Source organism: Pongo abelii, chromosome 2, assembly GCF_028885655.2.
Source record: "Pongo abelii isolate AG06213 chromosome 2, NHGRI_mPonAbe1-v2.0_pri, whole genome shotgun sequence".
NCBI lineage: Eukaryota > Metazoa > Chordata > Mammalia > Primates > Hominidae > Pongo > Pongo abelii.
Window position 1 is genome coordinate 47,166,784 of NC_085928.1, and position 22,745 is coordinate 47,189,528.

Sequence of the window (22,745 nt, forward strand, 5' to 3'; positions counted from 1 at the left end):
AGGAAATATCTTCACTTATAAATCAGGCAGAAGCATTCTCAGAAACCTCTTTATGATGTGTGCATTCAACTCGGAGAGATAAGCCTTCCTTTTGATAGAGCAGTTTTGAAACTGTGTTTTGGCAGAATCTGCAAGTGGATATTTGGAGTCCTTTCAGGCCTTCGTTGGAAACGGGAATATCTTCCCAAAAAAACTAAACAGAAGCGTTCTGTGAAACTGCTTTGTGTAGTATGAATCCAACTCACAGAGTTGAACACTTCCTTTGAAAGAGCTGTTTTGAAACACTCTTTTTGTAGAATCTGCAAGTGTTCATTTGGAGCGCTTTGAGGCCTATGGTGGAAAAGGAAATATCTTCACTTATAAACCAGGCAGAAGCATTCTCAGAAACCTCTTTATGATGTGTGCATTCAACTCGGAGAGATAAGCCTTCCTTTTGATAGAGCAGTTTGGAAACTGTGTTTTGGCAGAATCTGCAAGTGGATATTTGGAGCCCTTTCAGGCCTTCGTTGGAAATGGGAATATCTTCCCATAAAAACTAAACAGAAGCGTTCTGTGAAACTGCTTTGTGAAGTATGAATCCAACTCACAGAGTTGAACACTTCTTTTGAAAGAGCAGTTTTGGAACACTCTTTTTGTAGAATCTACAAGTGTTCATTTGGAGCGCTTTGAGGCACATGGTGGAAAAAGAAATATCGTCACATAAAACCTAGACAGAAGCATTCTTTGAAACTTTTTTATGATGTGTGCATTCAACTCACAGAGTTGAACTTTCCTTTTCATGGAGCAGTTTGGAAAGAGTTTTTTGCAGCATCTGCAAGTGGATATTTGTAGCTCTTTCAGGCCTTTGTTAGAAGCGGGAATATCTTCCCATAAAAACTGGACAGAAGCATTCTCACAAACTGCTTTGTGATGTGTGTGTTCAACTCACAGAGGTGAACCTTTCCTTTGCTAGAGCAGTTATGAAACACTCTTTTTGTAGAATCTGCAAGTGTTCATTTGGATCGATTTGAGGCCTATGTTGGAAAAAGAAATATCTTCATATATAAACAAGGCAGAAGCATTCTCAGAAACCTCTTTATGATGTGTGCATTCAACTCAGAGAGATAAGCCTTCCTTTTGATAGAGCAGTTTTGAAACTGTGTTTTTGCAGAATCTGCAAGTGGATATTTGGAGCCCTTTCAGGCCTTCGTTGGAAACTGGAATATCTTCCCAAAAAAACTAAACAGAAGAGTTCTGTGAAACTGCTTTGTGTAGTATGAATGCAACTCACAGAGTTGGACACTTCCTTTGAAAGAGCTGTTTTGAAACACTCTTTTTGTAGAATCTGCAAGTGTTCATTTGGAGCGCTTTGAGGCCTAAGGTGGAAAAGGAAATATCTTCACTTATAAATCAGGCAGAAGCATTCTCAGAAACCTCTTTATGATGTGTGCATTCATCTCGGAGAGATAAGCCTTCCTTTTGATAGAGCAGTTTTGCAACTGTGTTTTGGCAGAATCTGCAAGTGGATATTTGGAGCCCTTTCAGGCCTTCGTTGGAAACGGGAATATCTTCCCAAAAAAACTAAACAGAAGCGTTCTGTGAAACTGCTTTGTGTAGTATGAATCCAACTCACAGAGTTGAACACTTCCTTTGAAAGAGCTGTTTTGAAACACTCTTTTTGTAGAATCTGCAAGTGTTCATTTGGAGCGCTTTGAGGCCTATGGTGGAAAAGGAAATATCTTCACTTATAAACCAGGCAGAAGCATTCTCAGAAACCTCTTTATGATGTGTGCATTCAACTCGGAGAGATAAGCCTTCCTTTTGATAGAGCAGTTTTGAAACTGTGTTTTGGCAGAATCTGCAAGTGGATATTTGGAGCCCTTTCAGGCCTTCGTTGGAAATGGGAATATCTTCCCATAAAAACAAAACAGAAGCGTTCTGTGAAACTGCTTTGTGAAGTATGAATCCAACTCACAGAGTTGAACACTTCCTTTGAAAGAGCAGTTTTGAAACACTCTTTTTGTAGAATCTGCAATTGTTCGTTTGGAGCGCTTTGAGGCCTATGGTGGAAAAGGAAATATCTTCACATAAAACCTAGACAGAAGCATTCTTTGAAACTTCTTTATGATGTGTGCATTCATCTCACAGAGTTGAACCTTCCTTATCATGGAGCAGTTTGGAAAGAGTCTTTTTGCGGCATCTGCAAGTGGATATTTGGAGCTCTTTCAGGCCTTTGTTAGAAGCGGGAATATCTTCCCATAAAAACTGGACAGAAGCATTCTCACAAACTGCTTTGTGATGTGTGTGTTCAACTCACAGAGGTGAACCTTTCCTTTGCTAGAGCAGTTATGAAACACTCTTTTTGTAGAATCTGCAAGTGTTCATTTGGAGCGATTTGAGGCCTATGGTGGAAAGAGAAATATCTTCATATATAAACAAGGCAGAAGCATTCTCAGAAACCTCTTTATGATGTGTGCATTCAACTCAGAGAGATAAGCCTTCCTTTTGATAGAGCAGTTTTGAAACTGTATATTTGCAGAATCTGCAAGTGGATATTTGGAGCTCTTTCATGCCATCGTTGGAAACGGGAATTTCTTCCCATAAAAACTAAACAGAAGCCTTCTGTGAAACTGCTTTGTGTAGTATGAATCCAACTCACAGAGTTGAACACTTCCTTTGAAGGAGCAGTTTTGAAACACTCTTTTTGTAGAATCTTCAAGTGTTCGTTTGGAGCGCTTTGAGGCCTATGGTGGAAAAGGAAATATCTTCACATAAAACTTAGACAGAAGCATTCTTTGAAACTTCTTTATGATGTGTGCATTCATCTCACAGAGTTGAACCTTCCTTATCATGGAGCAGTTTGGAAAGAGTCTTTTTGCGGCATCTGCAAGTGGATATTTGGAGCTCTTTCAGGCCTTTGTTAGAAGCGGGAATATCTTCCCATAAAAACTGGACAGAAGCATTCTCACAAACTGCTTTGTGATGTGTGTGTTCGACTCACAGAGTTGAACCTTTCCTTTGCTAGAACACTTAGGAAACACTCTTTTTGTAGAATCTGCAAGTGTTCATTCGGAGCGCATTTAGGCCTATGGTGGAAAAAGAAATATCTTCATATATAAACAAGGGAGAAGCATTCTCAGAAACCTCTTTATGATGTGTGTATTCAACTCAGAGAGATAAGCCTTCCTTATGATAGAGCAGTTTTGAAACTGTGTTTTTGCAGAATCTGCAAGTGGATATTTGGAGCCCTTTCAGGCCTTCGTTGGAAAAGGGAATATCTTCCCATAAAAACTAAACAGAAGAGTTCTGTGAAACTACTTTGTGTAGTGTGAATCCAACTCACAGAGTTGGACACTTCCTTTGAAAGAGCTGTTTTGAAACACTCTTTTTGTAGAATCTGCAAGTGTTCATTTGGAGCGCTTTGAGGCCTATGGTGGAAAAGGAAATATCTTCACTTATAAACCAGGCAGAAGCATTCTCAGAAACCTCTTTATGATGTGTGCATTCGACTCGGAGAGATAAGCCTTCCTTTTGTTAGAGCAGTTTTGCCACTGTGTTTTTGCAGAATCTGCAAGTGTATATTTGGAGCCCTTTCAGGCCTTCGTTGGAAACGGGAATATCTTCCCATAAAAATTAAACAGAAGCGTTCTGTGAAACTGCTTTGTGAAGTATGAATCCAACTCACAGAGTTGAAGACTTCTTTTGAAAGAGCAGTTTTTTAACACTCTTTCTGTAGAATCTACAAGTGTTCATTTGGAGCGCTTTGAGGCATATGGTGGAAAAAGAAATATCGTCACATAAAACCTAGACAGAAGCATTCTTTGAAACTTCTTTATGATGTGTGCATTCAACTCACAGAGTTGAACTTTCCTTTTCATGGAGCAGTTTGGAAAGAGTCTTTTTGCAGCATCTGCAAGTGGATATTTGGAGCTCTTTCAGGCCTTTGTTAGAAGCGGGAATAGCTTCCCATAAAAACTGGACAGAAGCATTCTCACAAACTGCTTTGTGATGTGTGTGTTCAACTCACAGAGGTGAACCTTTCCTTTGCTAGAGCAGTTATGAAACACTCTTTTTGTAGAATCTGCAAGTGTTCATTTGGAGCGATTTGAGGCCTATGGTGGAAAAAGAAATATCTTCATATATAAACAAGGCAGAAGCATTCTCAGAAACCTCTTTATGATGTGTGCATTCAACTCAGAGAGATAAGCCTTCCTTTTGATAGAGCAGTTTTGAAACTGTGTTTTTGCAGAATCTGCAAGTGGATATTTGGAGCCCTTTCAGGCCTTCGTTGGAAACGGGAATATCTTCCCAAAAAAACTAAACAGAAGCGTTCTGTGAAACTGCTTTGTGTAGTATGAATGCAACTCACAGAGTTGGACACTTCCTTTGAAAGAGCTGTTTTGAAACACTCTTTTTGTAGAATCTGCAAGTGTTCATTTTGAGCGCTTTGAGGCCTAAGGTGGAAAAGGAAATATCTTCACTTATAAATCAGGCAGAAGCATTCTCAGAAACCTCTTTATGATGTGTGCATTCAACTCGGAGAGATAAGCCTTCCTTTTGATAGAGCAGTTTTGAAACTGTGTTTTTGCAGAATCTGCAAGTGGATATTTGGAGCCCTTTCAGGCCTTCGTTGGAAAAGGGAATATCTTCCCATAAAAACTAAACAGAAGAGTTCTGTGAAACTGCTTTGTGTAGTATGAATCCAACTCACAGAGTTGGACACTTCCTTTGAAAGACCTGTTTTGAAACACTCTTTTTGTAGAATCTGCAAGTGTTCATTTGGAGCGCTTTGAGGCCTATTGTGGAAAAGGAAATATCTTCACATAAAACCTAGACAGAAGCATTCTTTGAAACTTCTTTATGATGTGTGCATTCATCTCACAGAGTTGAACCTTCCTTATCATGGAGCAGTTTGGAAAGAGTCTTTTTGCGGCATCTGCAAGTGGATATTTGGAGCTCTTTCAGGCCTTTGTTAAAAGCGGGAATATCTTCCCATAAAAATGGACAGAAGCATTCTCACAAACTGCTTTGTGATGTGTGTGTTCAACTCACAGAGTTGAACCTTTCCTTTGCTAGAACACTTATGAAACACTCTTTTTGTAGAATCTGCAAGTGTTCATTTGGAGCGCATTCAGGCCTATGGTGGAAAAAGAAATATCTTCATATATAAACAAGGCAGAAGCATTCTCAGAAACCTCTTTATGATGTGTGCATTCAACTCAGAGAGATAAGCCTTCCTTTTGATAGAGCAGTTTTGAAACTGTGTTTTTGCAGAATCTGCAAGTGGATATTTGGAGCCCTTTCAGGCCTTCGTTGGAAAAGGGAATATCTTCCCATAAAAACTAAACAGAAGAGTTCTGTGAAACTGCTTTGTGTAGTATGAATCCAACTCACAGAGTTGGACACTTCCTTTGAAAGACCTGTTTTGAAACACTCTTTTTGTAGAATCTGCAAGTGTTCATTTGGAGCGCTTTGAGGCCTATGGTGGAAAAAGAAATATCTTCATATATAAACAAGGGAGAAGCATTCTCAGAAACCTCTTTATGATGTGTGTATTCAACTCAGAGAGATAAGCCTTCCTTTCGATAGAGCAGTTTTGAAACTGTGTTTTTGCAGAATCTGCAAGTGGATATTTGGAGCCTTTCAGGCCTTCGTTGGAAACGGGAATATCTTCCCAAAAAAACTAAACAGAAGCGTTCTGTGAAACTGCTTTGTGTAGTATGAATCCAACTCACAGAGTTGGACACTTCCTTTGAAAGAGCTCTTTTGAAACACTCTTTTTGTAGAATCTGCAAGTGTTCATTTGGAGCGCTTTGAGGCCTATTGTGGAAAAGGAAATATCTTCACTTATAAACCAGGCAGAAGCATTCTCAGAAACCTCTTTATGATGTGGGCATTCAACTCGGAGAGATAAGCCTTCCTTTTGATAGAGCAGTTTTGAAACTGTGTTTTTGCAGAATCTGCAAGTGGATATTTGGAGCCCTTTCAGGCCTTCGTTGGAAAAGGGAATATCTTCCCATAAAAACTAAACAGAAGAGTTCTGTGAAACTGCTTTGTGTAGTATGAATCCAACTCACAGAGTTGGACACTTCCTTTGAAAGAGCTGTTTTGAAACACTCTTTTTGTAGAATCTGCAAGTGTTCATTTGGAGCGCTTTGAGGCCTATGGTGGAAAAGGAAATATCTTCACTTATAAACCAGGCAGAAGCATTCTCAGAAACCTCTTTATGATGTGTGCATTCAACTCGGAGAGATAAGCCTTCCTTTTGATAGAGCAGTTTTGAAACTGTGTTTTTGCAGAATCTGCAAGTGGATATTTGGAGCCCTTTCAGGCCTTCTTTGGAAACGGGAATATCTTCCCATAAAAACTAAACAGAAGCGTTCTGTGAAACTGCTTTGTGAAGTATAAATCCAACTCACAGAGTTGAACACTTCTTTTGAAAGAGCAGTTTGGAAACACTCTTTTTGTAGAATCTACAAGTGTTCATTTGGAGCGCTTTGAGGCCTATGGTGGAAAAGGAAATATCTTCACATAAAACCTAGACAGAAGCATTCTTTGAAACTTCTTTATGATGTGTGCATTCAACTCACAGAGTTGAACCTTCTTTTTCATGGAGCAATTTGGAAAGAGTCTTTTTGCAGCATCTGCATGTGGATATTTGGAGCTCTTTCAGGCCTTTGTTAGAAGCGGGAATAACTTCCCATAAAAACTGGACAGAAGCATTCTCACAAACTGCTTTGTGATGTGTGTGTTCAACTCACAGAGGTGAACCTTTCCTTTGCTAGAGCTGTTATGAAACACTCTTTTTGTAGAATCTGCAAGTGTTCATTTGGAGCGATTTGAGGCCTATGGTGGAAAAAGAAATATCTTCATATATAAACAAGGCAGAAGCATCCTCAGAAACCTCTTTATGATGTGTGCATTCAACTCAGAGAGATAAGCCTTCCTTTTGATAGAGCAGTTTTGAAACTGTATTTTTGCAGAATCTGCAAGTGGATATTTGGAGCTCTTTCATGCCTTCGTTGGAAACGGGAATTTCTTCCCATAAAAACTAAACAGAAGCGTTCTGTGAAACTGCTTTGTGTAGTATGAATCCAACTCACAGAGTTGAACACTTCCTTTGAAGGAGCAGTTATGAAACACTCTTTTTGTAGAATCTGCAAGTGTTCGTTTGGAGCGCTTTGAGGCCTATGGTGGAAAAGGAAATATCTTCACATAAAACTTAGACAGAAGCATTCTTTGAAACTTCTTTATGATGTGTGCATTCATCTCACAGAGTTGAACCTTCCTTATCATGGAGCAGTTTGGAAAGAGTCTTTTTGCGGCATCTGCAAGTGGATATTTGGAGCTCTTTCAGGCCTTTGTTAGAAGCGGGAATATCTTCCCATAAAAACTGGACAGAAGCATTCTCGCAAACTGCTTTGTGATGTGTGTGTTCAACTCACAGAGTTGAACCTTTCCTTTGCTGGAACACTTAGGAAACACTCTTTTTGTAGAATCTGCAAGTGTTCATTTGGAGCGCATTGAGGCCTATGGTGGAAAAAGAAATATCTTCATATATAAACAAGGGAGAAGCATTCTCAGAAACCTCTTTATGATGTGTGTATTCAACTCAGAGAGATAAGCCTTCCTTTCGATAGAGCAGTTTTGAAACTGTGTTTTTGCAGAATCTGCAAGTGGATATTTGGAGCCTTTCAGGCCTTCGTTGGAAACGGGAATATCTTCCCAAAAAAACTAAACAGAAGAGTTCTGTGAAACTGCTTTGTGTAGTATGAATCCAACTCACAGAGTTGGACACTTCCTTTGAAAGAGCTCTTTTGAAACACTCTTTTTGTAGAATCTGCAAGTGTTCATTTGGAGCGCTTTGAGGCCTATTGTGGAAAAGGAAATATCTTCACTTATAAACCAGGCAGAAGCATTCTCAGAAACCTCTTTATGATGTGGGCATTCAACTCGGAGAGATAAGCCTTCCTTTTGATAGAGCAGTTTTGAAACTGTGTTTTTGCAGAATCTGCAAGTGGATATTTGGAGCCCTTTCAGGCCTTCGTTGGAAAAGGGAATATCTTCCCATAAAAACTAAACAGAAGAGTTCTGTGAAACTGCTTTGTGTAGTATGAATCCAACTCACAGAGTTGGACACTTCCTTTGAAAGAGCTGTTTTGAAACACTCTTTTTGTAGAATCTGCAAGTGTTCATTTGGAGCGCTTTGAGGCCTATGGTGGAAAAGGAAATATCTTCACTTATAAACCAGGCAGAAGCATTCTCAGAAACCTCTTTATGATGTGTGCATTCAACTCGGAGAGATAAGCCTTCCTTTTGATAGAGCAGTTTTGAAACTGTGTTTTTGCAGAATCTGCAAGTGGATATTTGGAGCCCTTTCAGGCCTTCTTTGGAAACGGGAATATCTTCCCATAAAAACTAAACAGAAGAGTTCTGTGAAACTGCTTTGTGAAGTATAAATCCAACTCACAGAGTTGAACACTTCTTTTGAAAGAGCAGTTTGGAAACACTCTTTTTGTAGAATCTACAAGTGTTCATTTGGAGCGCTTTGAGGCCTATGGTGGAAAAGGAAATATCTTCACATAAAACCTAGACAGAAGCATTCTTTGAAACTTCTTTATGATGTGTGCATTCAACTCACAGAGTTGAACCTTCTTTTTCATGGAGCAATTTGGAAAGAGTCTTTTTGCAGCATCTGCATGTGGATATTTGGAGCTATTTCAGGCCTTTGTTAGAAGCGGGAATAACTTCCCATAAAAACTGGACAGAAGCATTCTCACAAACTGCTTTGTGATGTGTGTGTTCAACTCACAGAGGTGAACCTTTCCTTTGCTAGAGCTGTTATGAAACACTCTTTTTGTAGAATCTGCAAGTGTTCATTTGGAGCGATTTGAGGCCTATGGTGGAAAAAGAAATATCTTCATATATAAACAAGGCAGAAGCATCCTCAGAAACCTCTTTATGATGTGTGCATTCAACTCAGAGAGATAAGCCTTCCTTTTGATAGAGCAGTTTTGAAACTGTATTTTTGCAGAATCTGCAAGTGGATATTTGGAGCTCTTTCATGCCTTCGTTGGAAACGGGAATTTCTTCCCATAAAAATTAAACAGAAGCGTTCTGTGAAACTGCTTTGTGTAGTATGAATCCAACTCACAGAGTTGAACACTTCCTTTGAAGGAGCAGTTTTGAAACACTCTTTTTGTAGAATCTGCAAGTATTCGTTTGGAGCGCTTTGAGGCCTATGGTGGAAAAGGAAATATCTTCACATAAAACTTAGACAGAAGCATTCTTTGAAACTTCTTTATGATGTGTGCATTCATCTCACAGAGTTGAACCTTCCTTATCATGGAGCAGTTTGGAAGGAGTCTTTTTGCGGCATCTGCAAGTGGATATTTGGAGCTCTTTCAGGCCTTTGTTAGAAGCGGGAATATCTTCCCATAAAAACTGGACAGAAGCATTCTCACAAACTGCTTTGTGATGTGTGTGTTCAACTCACAGAGTTGAACCTTTCCTTTGCTAGAACACTTATGAAACACTCTTTTTGTAGAATCTGCAAGTGTTCATTCGGAGCGCATTGAGGCCTATGGTGGAAAAAGAAATATCTTCATATATAAACAAGGGAGAAGCATTCTCAGAAACCTCTTTATGATGTGTGTATTCAACTCAGAGAGATAAGCCTTCCTTTTGATAGAGCAGTTTTGAAACTGTGTTTTGGCAGAATCTGCAAGTGGATATTTGGAGCCCTTTCAGGCCTTCGTTGGAAACTGGAATATCTTCCCAAAAAAACTAAACAGAAGCGTTCTGTGAAACTGCTTTGTGTAGTATGAATCCAACTCACAGAGTTGAACACTTCCTTTGAAAGAGCTCTTTTGAAACACTCTTTTTGTAGAATCTGCAAGTGTTCATTTGGAGCGCTTTGAGGCCTATTGTGGAAAAGGAAATATCTTCACTTATAAACCAGGCAGAAGCATTCTCAGAAACCTCTTTATGATGTGGGCATTCAACTCGGAGAGATAAGCCTTCCTTTTGATAGAGCAGTTTTGAAACTGTGTTTTTGCAGAATCTGCAAGTGGATATTTGGAGCCCTTTCAGGCCTTCGTTGGAAAAGGGAATATCTTCCCATAAAAACTAAACAGAAGAGTTCTGTGAAACTGCTTTGTGTAGTATGAATCCAACTCACAGAGTTGGACACTTCCTTTGAAAGAGCTGTTTTGAAACACTCTTTTTGTAGAATCTGCAAGTGTTCATTTGGAGCGCTTTGAGGACTATGGTGGAAAAGGAAATATCTTCACTTATAAACCAGGCAGAAGCATTCTCAGAAACCTCTTTATGATGTGTGCATTCAACTCGGAGAGATAAGCCTTCCTTTTGATAGAGCAGTTTTGAAACTGTGTTTTTGCAGAATCTGCAAGTGTATATTTGGAGCCCTTTCAGGCCTACTTTGGAAACGGGAATATCTTCCGATAAAAACTAAACAGAAGCGTTCTGTGAAACTGCTTTGTGAAGTATGAATCCAACTCACAGAGTTGAACACTTCTTTTGAAAGAGCAGTTTGGAAACACTCTTTTTGTAGAATCTACAAGTGTTCATTTGGAGCGCTTTGAGGCATATGGTGGAAAAAGAAATATCATCACATAAAACCTAGACAGAAGCATTCTTTGAAACTTCTTTATGATGTGTGCATTCAACTCACAGAGTTGAACTTTCCTTTTCATGGAGCAGTTTGCAAAGAGTCTTTTTGCAGCATCTGCAAGTGGATATTTGGAGCTCTTTCAGGCCTTTGTTAGAAGCGGGAATATCTTCCCATAAAAACTGGACAGAAGCATTCTCACAAACTGCTTTGTGATGTGTGTGTTCAACTCACAGAGGTGAACCTTTCCTTTGCTAGAGCAGTTATGAAACACTCTTTTTGTAGAATCTGCAAGTGTTCATTTGGAGCGATTTGAGGCCTATGGTGGAAAAAGAAATATCTTCATATATAAACAAGGCAGAAGCATTCTCAGAAACCTCTTTATGATGTGTGCATTCAACTCAGAGAGATAAACCTTCCTTTTGATAGAGCAGTTTTGAAACTGTGTTTTTGCAGAATCTGCAAGTGGATACTTGGAGCCCTTTCAGGCCTTCGTTGGAAACGGGAATATCTTCCCAAAAAAACTAAACAGAAGCGTTCTGTGAAACTGCTTTGTGTAGTATGAATCCAACTCACAGAGTTGAACACTTCCTTTGAAAGAGCTGTTTTGAAACACTCTTTTTGTAGAATCTACATGTGTTCATTTGGAGCGCTTTGAGGCCTATGGTGGAAAAGGAAATATCTTCACATAAAACCTAGACAGAAGCATTCTTTGAAACTTCTTTATGATGTGTGCATTCAACTCACAGAGTTGAACCTTCTTTTTCATGGAGCAATTTGGAAAGTCTTTTTGCAGCATCTGCAAGTGGATATTTGGAGCTCTTTCAGGCCTTTGTTAGAAGCGGGAATATCTTCCCATAAAAACTGGACAGAAGCATTCTCACAAACTGCTTTGTGATGTGTGTGTTCAACTCACAGAGGTGAACCTTTCCTTTGCTAGAGCAGTTATGAAACACTCTTTTTGTAGAATCTGCAAGTGTTCATTTGGAGCGATTTGAGGTCTATGGTGGAAAAAGAAATATCTTCATACATAAACGAGGCAGAAGCATTCTCAGAAACCTGTTTATGATGTGTGCATTCAACTCAGAGAGATAAGCCTTCCTTTTGATAGAGCAGTTTTGAAACTGTGTTTTTGCAGAATCTGCAAGTGGATATTTGGAGCCCTTTCAGGCCTTCGTTGGAAACGGGAATATCTTCCCATAAAAACTAAACAGAAGCGTTCTGTGAAACTGCTTTGTGTAGTATGAATCCAACTCACAGAGTTGAACACTTCCTTTGAAAGAGCAGTTTTGAAACACTCTTTTTGTAGAATCTGCAAGTGTTCGTTTGGAGCGCTTTGAGGCCTATGGTGGAAAAGGAAATATCTTCACATAAAACCTAGACAGAAGCATTCTTTGAAACTTCTTTATGACGTGTGCATTCATCTCACAGAGTTGAACCTTCCTTATCATGGAGCAGTTTGGAAAGAGTCTTTTTGCGGCATCTGCAAGTGGATATTTGGAGCTCTTTCAGGCCTTTGTTGAAGCGGGAATATCTTCCCATAAAAACTGGACAGAAGCATTCTCACAAACTGCTTTGTGATGTGTGTGTTCAACTCACAGAGGTGAACCTTTCCTTTGCTAGAACAGTTATGAAACACTCTTTTTGTAGAATCTGCAAGTGTTCATTTGGAGCGCTTTGAGGCCTATTGTGGAAAAGGAAATATCTTCACTTATAAACCAGGCAGAAGCATTCTCAGAAACCTCTTTATGATGTGGGCATTCAACTCGGAGAGATAAGCCTTCCTTTTGATAGAGCGGTTTTGAAACTGTGTTTTTGCAGAATCTGCAAGTGGATATTTGGAGCCCTTTCAGGCCTTCGTTGGAAAAGGGAATATCTTCCCATAAAAACTAAACAGAAGAGTTCTGTGAAACTGCTTTGTGTAGTATGAATCCAACTCACAGAGTTGGACACTTCCTTTGAAAGAGCTGTTTTGAAACACTCTTTTTGTAGAATCTGCAAGTGTTCATTTGGAGCGCTTTGAGGCCTATGGTGGAAAAGGAAATATCTTCACTTATAAACCAGGCAGAAGCATTCTCAGAAACCTCTTTATGATGTGTGCATTCGACTCGGAGAGATAAGCCTTCCTTTTGTTAGAGCAGTTTTGCAACTGTGTTTTTGCAGAATCTGCTAGTGTATATTTGGAGCCCTTTCAGGCCTTCGTTGGAAACGGGAATATCTTCCCCTAAAAGTTAAACAGAAGCGTTCTGTGAAACTGCTTTGTGAAGTATGAATCCAACTCACAGAGTTGAACACTTCTTTTGAAAGAGCAGTTTTGAAACACTCTTTTTGTAGAATCTACAAGTGTTCATTTGGAGCGCTTTGAGGCATATGGTGGAAAAAGAAATATCGTCACATAAAACCGAGACAGAAGCATTCTTTGAAACTTCTTTATGATGTGCGCATTCAACTCACAGAGTTGAACTTTCCTTTTCATGGAGCAGTTTGGAAAGAGTCTTTTTGCAGCATCTGCAAGTGGATATTTGGAGCTCTTTCAGGCCTTTGTTAGAAGCGGGAATATCTTCCCATAAAAACTGGACAGAAGCATTCTCACAAACTGCTTTGTGATGTGTGTGTTCAACTCACAGAGGTGAACCTTTCCTTTGCTAGAACAGTTATGAAACACTCTTTTTGTAGAATCTGCAAGTGTTCATTTGGAGCGATTTGAGGCCTATGGTGGAAAAAGAAATATCTTCATATATAAACAAGGCAGAAGCATTCTCAGAAACCTCTTTATGATGTGTGCATTCAACTCAGAGAGATAAGCCTTCCTTTTGATAGAGCAGTTTTGAAACTGTGTTTTTGCAGAATCTGCAAGTGGATATTTGGAGCCCTTTCAGGCCTTCGTTGGAAACGGGAATATCTTCCCAAAAAAACTAAACAGAAGCGTTCTGTGAAACTGCTTTGTGTAGTATGAATGCAACTCACAGAGTTGGACACTTCCTTTGAAAGAGCTGTTTTGAAACACTCTTTTTGTAGAATCTGCAAGTGTTCATTTGGAGCGCTTTGAGGCCTAAGGTGGAAAAGGAAATATCTTCACTTATAAATCAGGCAGAAGCATTCTCAGAAACCTCTTTATGATGTGTGCATTCAACTCGGAGAGATAAGCCTTCCTTTTGATAGAGCAGTTTTGCAACTGTGTTTTGGCAGAATCTGCAAGTGGATATTTGGAGCCCTTTCAGGCCCTCGTTGGAAACGGGAATATCTTCCCAAAAAAACTAAACAGAAGCGTTCTGTGAAACTGCTTTGTGTAGTATGAATCCAACTCACAGAGTTGAACACTTCCTTTGAAAGAGCTGTTTTGAAACACTCTTTTTGTAGAATCTGCAAGTGTTCATTTGGAGCGCTTTGAGGCCTATGGTGGAAAAGGAAATATCTTCACTTATAAACCAGGCAGAAGCATTCTCAGAAACCTCTTTATGATGTGTGCATTCAACTCGGAGAGATAAGCCTTCCTTTTGATAGAGCAGTTTTGAAACTGTGTTTTGGCAGAATCTGCAAGTGGATATTTGGAGCCCTTTCAGGCCTTCGTTGGAAACGGGAATATCTTCCCATAAAAACTAAACAGAAGCGTTCTGTGAAACTGCTTTGTGAAGTATGAATCCAACTCACAGAGTTGAACACTTCCTTTGAAAGAGCAGTTTTTAAACACTCTTTTTGTAGATTCTGCAAGTGTTCGTTTGGAGCGCTTTGAGGCCTATGGTGGAAAAGGAAATATCTTCACATAAAACCTAGACAGAAGCATTCTTTGAAACTTCTTTATGATGTGTGCATTCATCTCACAGAGTTGAAACTTCCTTATCATGGAGCAGTTTGGAAAGAGTCTTTTTGCGGCATCTGCAAGTGGATATTTGGAGCTCTTTCAGGCCTTTGTTAGAAGCGGGAATATCTTCCCATAAAAACTGGACAGAAGCATTCTCACAAACTGCTTTGTGATGTGTGTGTTCAACTCACAGAGTTGAACCTTTCCTTTGCTAGAACACTTATGAAACACTCTTTTTGTAGAATCTGCAAGCGTTCATTTGGAGCGCATTGAGGCCTATGGTGGAAAAAGAAATATCTTCATATATAAACAAGGGAGAAGCATTCTCAGAAAACTCTTTATGATGTGTGTATTCAACTCAGAGAGATAAGCCTTCCTTTTGTTAGAGCAGTTTTGCAACTGTGTTTTTGCAGAATCTACAAGTGTATATTTGGAGCCCTTTCAGGCCTTCTTTGGAAACGGGAATATCTTCCCATAAAAATTAAACAGAAGCGTTCTGTGAAACTGCTTTGCGAAGTATGAATCCAACTCACAGAGTTGAACACTTCTTTTGAAAGAGCAGTTTTGAAACACTCTTTTTGTAGAATCTACAAGTGTTCATTTGGAGCGCTTTGAGGCATATGGTGGAAAAAGTAATATCGTCACATAAAACCTAGACAGAAGCATTCTTTGAAACTTCTTTATGATGTGTGCATTCAACTCACAGAGTTGAACTTTCCTTTTCATGGAGCAGTTTGGAAAGAGTCTTTTTGCAGCATCTGCAAGTGGATATTTGGAGCTCTTTCAGGCCTTTGTTAGAAGCGGGAATATCTTCCCATAAAAACTGGACAGAAGCATTCTCACAAACTGCTTTGTGATGTGTGTGTTCAACTCACAGAGGTGAACCTTTCCTTTGCTAGAGCAGTTATGAAACACTCTTTTTGTAGAATCTGCAAGTGTTCATTTGGAGCGATTTGAGGCCTATGGTGGAAAAAGAAATATCTTCATATATAAACAAGGCAGAAGCATTCTCAGAAACCTCTTTATGATGTGTGCATTCAACTCAGAGAGATAAGCCTTCCTTTTGATAGAGCAGTTTCGAAATTGTGTTTTTGCAGAATCTGCAATTGGATACTTGGAGCCCTTTCAGGCCTTCATTGGAAACGGGAATATCTTCCCAAAAAAACTAAACAGAAGCGTTCTGTGAAACTGCTTTGTGTAGTATGAATGCAACTCACAGAGTTGGACACTTCCTTTGAAAGAGCTGTTTTGAAACACTCTTTTTGTAGAATCTGCAAGTGTTCATTTGGAGCGCTTTGAGGCCTAAGGTGGAAAAGGAAATATCTTCACTTATAAATCAGGCAGAAGCATTCTCAGAAACCTCTTTATGATGTGTGCATTCAACTCAGAGAGATAAGCCTTCCTTTTGATAGAGCAGTTTTGAAACTGTGTTTTCGCAGAATCTGCAAGTGGATATTTGGAGCCTTTTCAGGCCTTCGTTGGAAACGGGAATATCTTCCCAAAAAAACTAAACAGAAGCGTTCTGTGAAACTGCTTTCTGTAGTATGAATGCAACTCACAGAGTTGGACACTTCCTTTGAAAGAGCTGTTTTGAAACACTCTTTTTGTAGAATCTGCAACTGTTCATTTGGAGCGCTTTGAGGCCTAAGGTGGAAAAGGAAATATCTTCACTTATAAATCAGGCAGAAGCATTCTCAGAAACCTCTTTATGATGTGTGCATTCAACTCGGAGAGATAAGCCTTCCTTTTGATAGAGCAGTTTTGAAACTGTGTTTTGGCAGAATCTGCAAGTGGATATTTGGAGCCCATTCAGGCCTTCGTTGGAAACGGGAATATCTTCCCATAAAAACTAAACAGAAGCGTTCTGTGAAACTGCTTTGTGAAGGATAAATCCAACTCACAGAGTTGAACACTTCTTTTGAAAGAGCAGTTTGGAAACACTCTTTTTGTAGTATCTACAAGTGTTCATTTGGAGAGCTTTGAGGCCTATGGTGGAAAAGGAAATATCTTCACATAAAACCTAGACAGAAGCATTCTTTGAAACTTCTTTATGATGTGTGCATTCATCTCACAGAGTTGAACCTTCCTTATCATGGAGCAGTTTGGAAAGAGTCTTTTTGCGGCATCTGCAAGTGGATATTTGGAGCTCTTTCAGGCCTTTGTTAGAAGCTGGAATATCTTCCCATAAAAACTGGACAGAAGCATTCTCACAAACTGCTTTGTGATGTGTGTGTTCAACTCACAGAGTTGAACCTTTCCTTTGCTAGAACACTTATGAAACACTCTTTTTGTAGAATCTGCAAGTGTTCATTTGGAGCGCATTGAGGCCTATGGTGGAAAAAGAAATATCTTCATATATAAACAAGGGAGAAGCATTCTCAGAAACCTCTTTATGATGTGTGTATTCAACTCAGAGAGATAAGCCTTCCTTTCGATAGAGCAGTTTTGAAACTGTGTTTTTGCAGAATCTGCAAGTGGATATTTGGAGCCTTTCAGGCCTTCGTTGGAAACGGGAATATCTTCCCAAAAAAACTAAACAGAAGCGTTCTGTGAAACTGCTTTGTGTAGTATGAATCCAACTCACAGAGTTGGACACTTCCTTTGAAAGAGCTGTTTTGAAACACTCTTTTTGTAGAATCTGCAAGTGTTCATTTGGAGCGCTTTGAGGCCTATTGTGGAAAAGGAAATATCTTCACTTATAAACCAGGCAGAAGCATTCTCAGAAACCTCTTTATGATGTGGGCATTCAACTCGGAGAGATAAGCCTTCCTTTTGATAGAGCAGTTTTGAAACTGTGTTTTTGCAGAATCTGCAAGTGGATATTTGGAGCCCTTTCAGGCCTTCGTTGGAAAAGGGAATATCTTCCTATAAAAACTAAACAGAAGAGTTCTGTGAAACTGCTTTGTGTAGTATGAATCCAACTCACAGAGTTGGACACTTCCTTTGAAAGAGCTGTTTTGAAACACTCTTTTTGTAGAATCTGCAAGTGTTCATTTGGAGCGCTTTGAGGCCTATGGTGGAAAAGGAAATATCTTCACTTATAAACCAGGCAGAAGCATTCTCAGAAACCTCTTTATGATGTGTGCATTCAACTCGGAGAGATAAGCCTTCCTTTTGATAGAGCAGTTTTGAAACTGTGTTTTGGCAGAATCTGCAAGTGGATATTTGGAGCCCTTTCAGGCCTTCGTTGGAAACGGGAATATCTTCCCATAAAAACAAAACAGAAGCGTTCTGTGAAACTGCTTTGTGAAGTATGAATCCAACTCACAGAGTTGAACACTTCCTTTGAAAGAGCAGTTTTGAAACACTCTTTTTGTAGAATCTGCAAGTGTTCGTTTGGAGCGCTTTGAGGCCTATGGTGGAAAAGGGAATATCTTCACATAAAACCTAGACAGAAGCATTCTTTGAAACTTCTTTATGATGTGTGCATTCATCTCACAGAGTTGAACTTTCCTTATCATGGAGCAGTTTGGAAAGAGTCTTTTTGCGGCATCTGCAAGTGGATATTTGGAGCTCTTTCAGGCCTTTTTTAGAAGCGGGAATATCTTCCCATAAAAACTGGACAGAAGCATTCTCACAAACTGCTTTGTGATGTGTGTGTTCAACTCACAGAGTTGAACCTTTCCTTTGCTAGAACACTTATGAAACACTCTTTTTGTAGAATCTGCAAGTGTTCATTTGGAGCGCATTGAGGCCTATGGTGGAAAAAGAAATATCTTCATATATAAACAAGGCAGAAGCATTCTCAGAAACCTCTTTATGATGTGTGCATTCAACTCAGAGAGATAAGCCTTCCTTTTGATAGAGCAGTTTTGAAACTGTGTTTCTGCAGAATCTGCAAGTGGATATTTGGAGCCCTTTCAGGCCTTCGTTGGAAACAGGAATATCTTCCCAAAAAAACTAAACAGAAGCGTTCTGTGAAACTGCTTTGTGTAGTATGAATGCAACTCACAGAGTTGGACACTTCCTTTGAAAGAGCTGTTTTGAAACACTTTTTTTGTAGAATCTGCAAGTGTTCATTTGGAGCGCTTTGAGGCCTAAGGTGGAAAAGGAAATATCTTCACTTATAAATCAGGCAGAAGCATTCTCAGAAACCTCTTTATGATGTGTGCATTCAACTCGGAGAGATAAGCCTTCCTTTTGATAGAGCAGTTTTGAAACTGTGTTTTGGCAGAATCTGCAAGTGGATATTTGGAGCCCTTTCAGGCCTTCGTTGGAAACGGGAATATCTTCCCAAAAAAACTAAACAGAAGCGTTCTGTGAAACTGCTTTGTGTAGTATGAATCCAACTCACAGAGTTGAACACTTCCTTTGAAAGAGCTGTTTTGAAACACTCTTTTTGTAGAATCTGCAAGTGTTCATTTGGAGCGCTTTGAGGCCTATGGTGGAAAAGGAAATATCTTCACTTATAAACCAGGCAGAAGCATTCTCAGAAACCTCTTTATGATGTGTGCATTCAACTCGGAGAGATAAGCCTTCGTTTTGATAGAGCAGGTTTGAAACTGTGTTTTGGCAGAATCTGCAAGTGGATATTTGGAGCCCTTTCAGGCCTTCGTTGGAAACGGGAATATCTTCCCATAAAAACTAAACAGAAGCGTTCTGTGAAACTGCTTTGTGAAGTATGAATCCAACTCACAGAGTTGAACACTTCCTTTGAAAGAGCAGTTTTGAAACACTCTTTTTGTAGAATCTGCAAGTGTTCGTTTGGAGCGCTTTGAGGCCTATGGTGGAAAAGGAAATATCTTCACTTATAAATCAGGCAGAAGCATTCTCAGAAACCTCTTTATGATGTGTGCATTCAACTCGGAGAGATAAGCCTTCCTTTTGATAGAGCAGTTTTGAAACTGTGTTTTGGCAGAATCTGCAAGTGGATATTTGGAGCCCTTTCAGGCCTTCGTTGGAAACGGGAATATCTTCCCAAAAAAACTAAACAGAAGCGTTCTGTGAAACTGCTTTGTGTAGTATGAATCCAACTCACAGAGTTGAACACTTCCTTTGAAAGAGGTGTTTTGAAACACTCTTTTTGTAGAATCTGCAAGTGTTCATTTGGAGCGCTTTGAGGCCTATGGTGGAAAAGGAAATATCTTCACTTCTAAACCAGGCAGAAGCATTCTCAGAAACCTCTTTATGATGTGTGCATTCAACTCGGAGAGATAAGCCTTCCTTTTGATAGAGCAGTTTTGAAACTGTGTTTTGGCAGAATCTGCAAGTGGATATTTGGAGCCCTTTCAGGCCTTCGTTGGAAACGGGAATATCTTCCCATAAAAACTAAACAGAAGCGTTCTGTGAAACTGCTTTGTGAAGTATGAATCCAACTCATAGAGTTGAACACTTCCTTTGAAAGAGCAGTTTTGAAACACTCTTTTTGTAGAATCTGCAAGTGTTCGTTTGGAGCGCTTTGAGGCCTATGGTGGAAAAGGCAATATCTTCACATAAAACCTAGACAGAAGCATTCTTTGAAACTTCTTTATGATGTGTGCATTCATCTCACAGAGTTGAACCTTCCTTATCATGGAGCAGTTTGGAAAGAGTCTTTTTGCGGCATCTGCAAGTGGATATTTGGAGCTCTTTCAGGCCTTTGTTAGAAGCGGGAATATCTTCCCATAAAAACTGGACAGAAGCATTCTCACAAACTGCTTTGTGATGTGTGTGTTCAACTCACAGAGTTGAACCTTTCCTTTGCTAGAACACTTATGAAACACTCTTTTTGTAGAATCTGCAAGTGTTCATTTGGAGCGCATTCAGGCCTATGGTGGAAAAAGAAATATCTTCATATATAAACAAGGCAGAAGCATTCTCAGAAACCTCTTTATGATGTGTGCATTCAACTCAGAGAGATAAGCCTTCCTTTTGATAGAGCAGTTTTGAAACTGTGTTTTTGCAGAATCTGCAAGTGGATATTTGGAGCCCTTTCAGGCCTTCGTTGGAAACGGGAATATCTTCCCAAAAAAACTAAACAGAAGCGTTCTGTGAAACTGCTTTGTGTAGTATGAATCCAACTCACAGAGTTGGACACTTCCTTTGAAAGAGCTCTTTTGAAACACTCTTTTTGTAGAATCTGCAAGTGTTCATTTGGAGCGCTTTGAGGCCTAATGTGGAAAAGGAAATATCTTCACTTATAAACCAGGCAGAAGCATTCTCAGAAACCTCTTTATGATGTGTGCATTCAACTCGGAGAGATAAGCCTTCCTTTTGATAGAGCAGTTTTGAAACTGTGTTTTGGCAGAATCTGCAAGTGGATATTTGGAGCCCTTTCAGGCCTTCGTTGGAAACGGGAATATCTTCCCAAAAAAACTAAACAGAAGCGTTCTGTGAAACTGCTTTGTGTAGTATGAATCCAACTCACAGATTTGAACACTTCCTTTGAAAGAGCTGTTTTGAAACACTCTTTTTGTAGAATCTGCAAGTGTTCGTTTGGAGCCCTTTGAGTCCTATGGTGGAAAAGGAAATATCTTCACATAAAACCTAGACAGAAGCATTCTTTGAAACTTCTTTATGATGTGTGCACTCATCTCACAGAGTTGAACCTTCCTTATCATGGAGCAGTTTGGAAAGAGTCTTTTTGCGTCATCTGCAAGTGGATATTTGGAGCTCTTTCAGGCCTTTGTTAGAAGCGGGAATATCTTCCCATAAAAACTGGACAGAAGCATTCTCACAAACTGCTTTGTGATGTGTGTGTTCAACTCACAGAGTTGAACCTTTCCTTTGCTAGAACACTTATGAAACACTCTTTTTGTAGAATCTGCAAGTGTTCATTTGGAGCGCATTGAGGCCTATGGTGGAAAAAGAAATATCTTCATATATAAACAAGGGAGAAGCATTCTCAGAAACCTCTTTATGATGTGTGTATTCAACTCAGAGAGATAAGCCTTCCTTTCGATAGAGCAGTTTTGAAACTCTGTTTTTGCAGAATCTGCAAGTGGATATTTGGAGCCCTTTCAGGCCTTCGTTGGAAAAGGGAATATCTTCCCATAAAAACTAAACAGAAGAGTTCTGTGAAACTGCTTTGTGTAGTATGAATCCAACTCACAGAGTTGGACACTTCCTTTGAAAGTGCTGTTTTGAAACACTCTTTTTTTAGAATCTGCAAGTGTTCATTTGGAGTGCTTTGAGGCCTATGGTGGAAAAGGAAATATCTTCACTTATAAACCAGGCAGAAGCATTCTCAGAAACCTCTTTATGATGTGTGCATTCAACTCGGAGAGATAAGCCTTCCTTTTGATAGAGCAGTTTTGAAACTGTGTTTTTGCAGAATCTGCAAGTGGATATTTGGAGCCCTTTCAGGCCTTCTTTGGAAACGGGAATATCTTCCCATAAAAACTAAACAGAAGCGTTCTGTGAAACTGCTTTGTGAAGTATAAATCCAACTCACAGAGTTGAACACTTCTTTTGAAAGAGCAGTTTGGAAACACTCTTTTTGTAGAATCTACAAGTGTTCATTTGGAGCGCTTTGAGGCCTATGGTGGAAAAGGAAATATCTTCACATAAAACCTAGACAGAAGCATTCTTTGAAACTTCTTTATGATGTGTGCATTCAACTCACAGAGTTGAACCTTCTTTTTCATGGAGCAATTTGGAAAGAGTCTTTTTGCAGCATCTGCAAGTGGATATTTGGAGCTCTTTCAGGCCTTTGTTAGAAGCGGGAATATCTTCCCATAAAAACTGGACAGAAACATTCTCACAAACTGCTTTGTGATGTGTGTGTTCAACTCACGGAGGTGAACCTTTCCTTTGCTAGAGCAGTTATGAAACACTCTTTTTGTAGAATCTGCAAGTGTTCATTTGGAGCGATTTGAGGCCTATGGTGGAAAAAGAAATATCTTCATATATAAACAAGGCAGAAGCATTCTCAGAAACCTCTTTATGATGTGTGCATTCAACTCAGAGAGATAAGTCTTCCTTTTGATAGAGCAGTTTTGAAACTGTATTTTTGCAGAATCTGCAAGTGGATATTTGGAGCTCTTTCCTGCCTTCGTTGGAAACGGGAATTTCTTCCCATAAAAACTAAACAGAAGCGTTCTGTGAAACTGCTTTGTGTAGTATGAATCCAACTCACAGAGTTGAACACTTCCTTTGAAAGAGCAGTTTTGAAACACTCTTTTTGTAGAATCTGCAAGTGTTCGTTTGGAGCGCTTTGAGGCCTATGGTGGAAAAGGAAATATCTTCACATAAAACTTAGACAGAAGCATTCTTTGAAACTTCTTTATGATGTGTGCATTCATCTCACAGAGTTGAACCTTCCTTATCATGGAGCAGTTTGGAAAGAGTCTTTTTGCGGCATCTGCAAGTGGATATTTGGAGCTCTTTCAGGCCTTTGTTAGAAGCGGGAATATC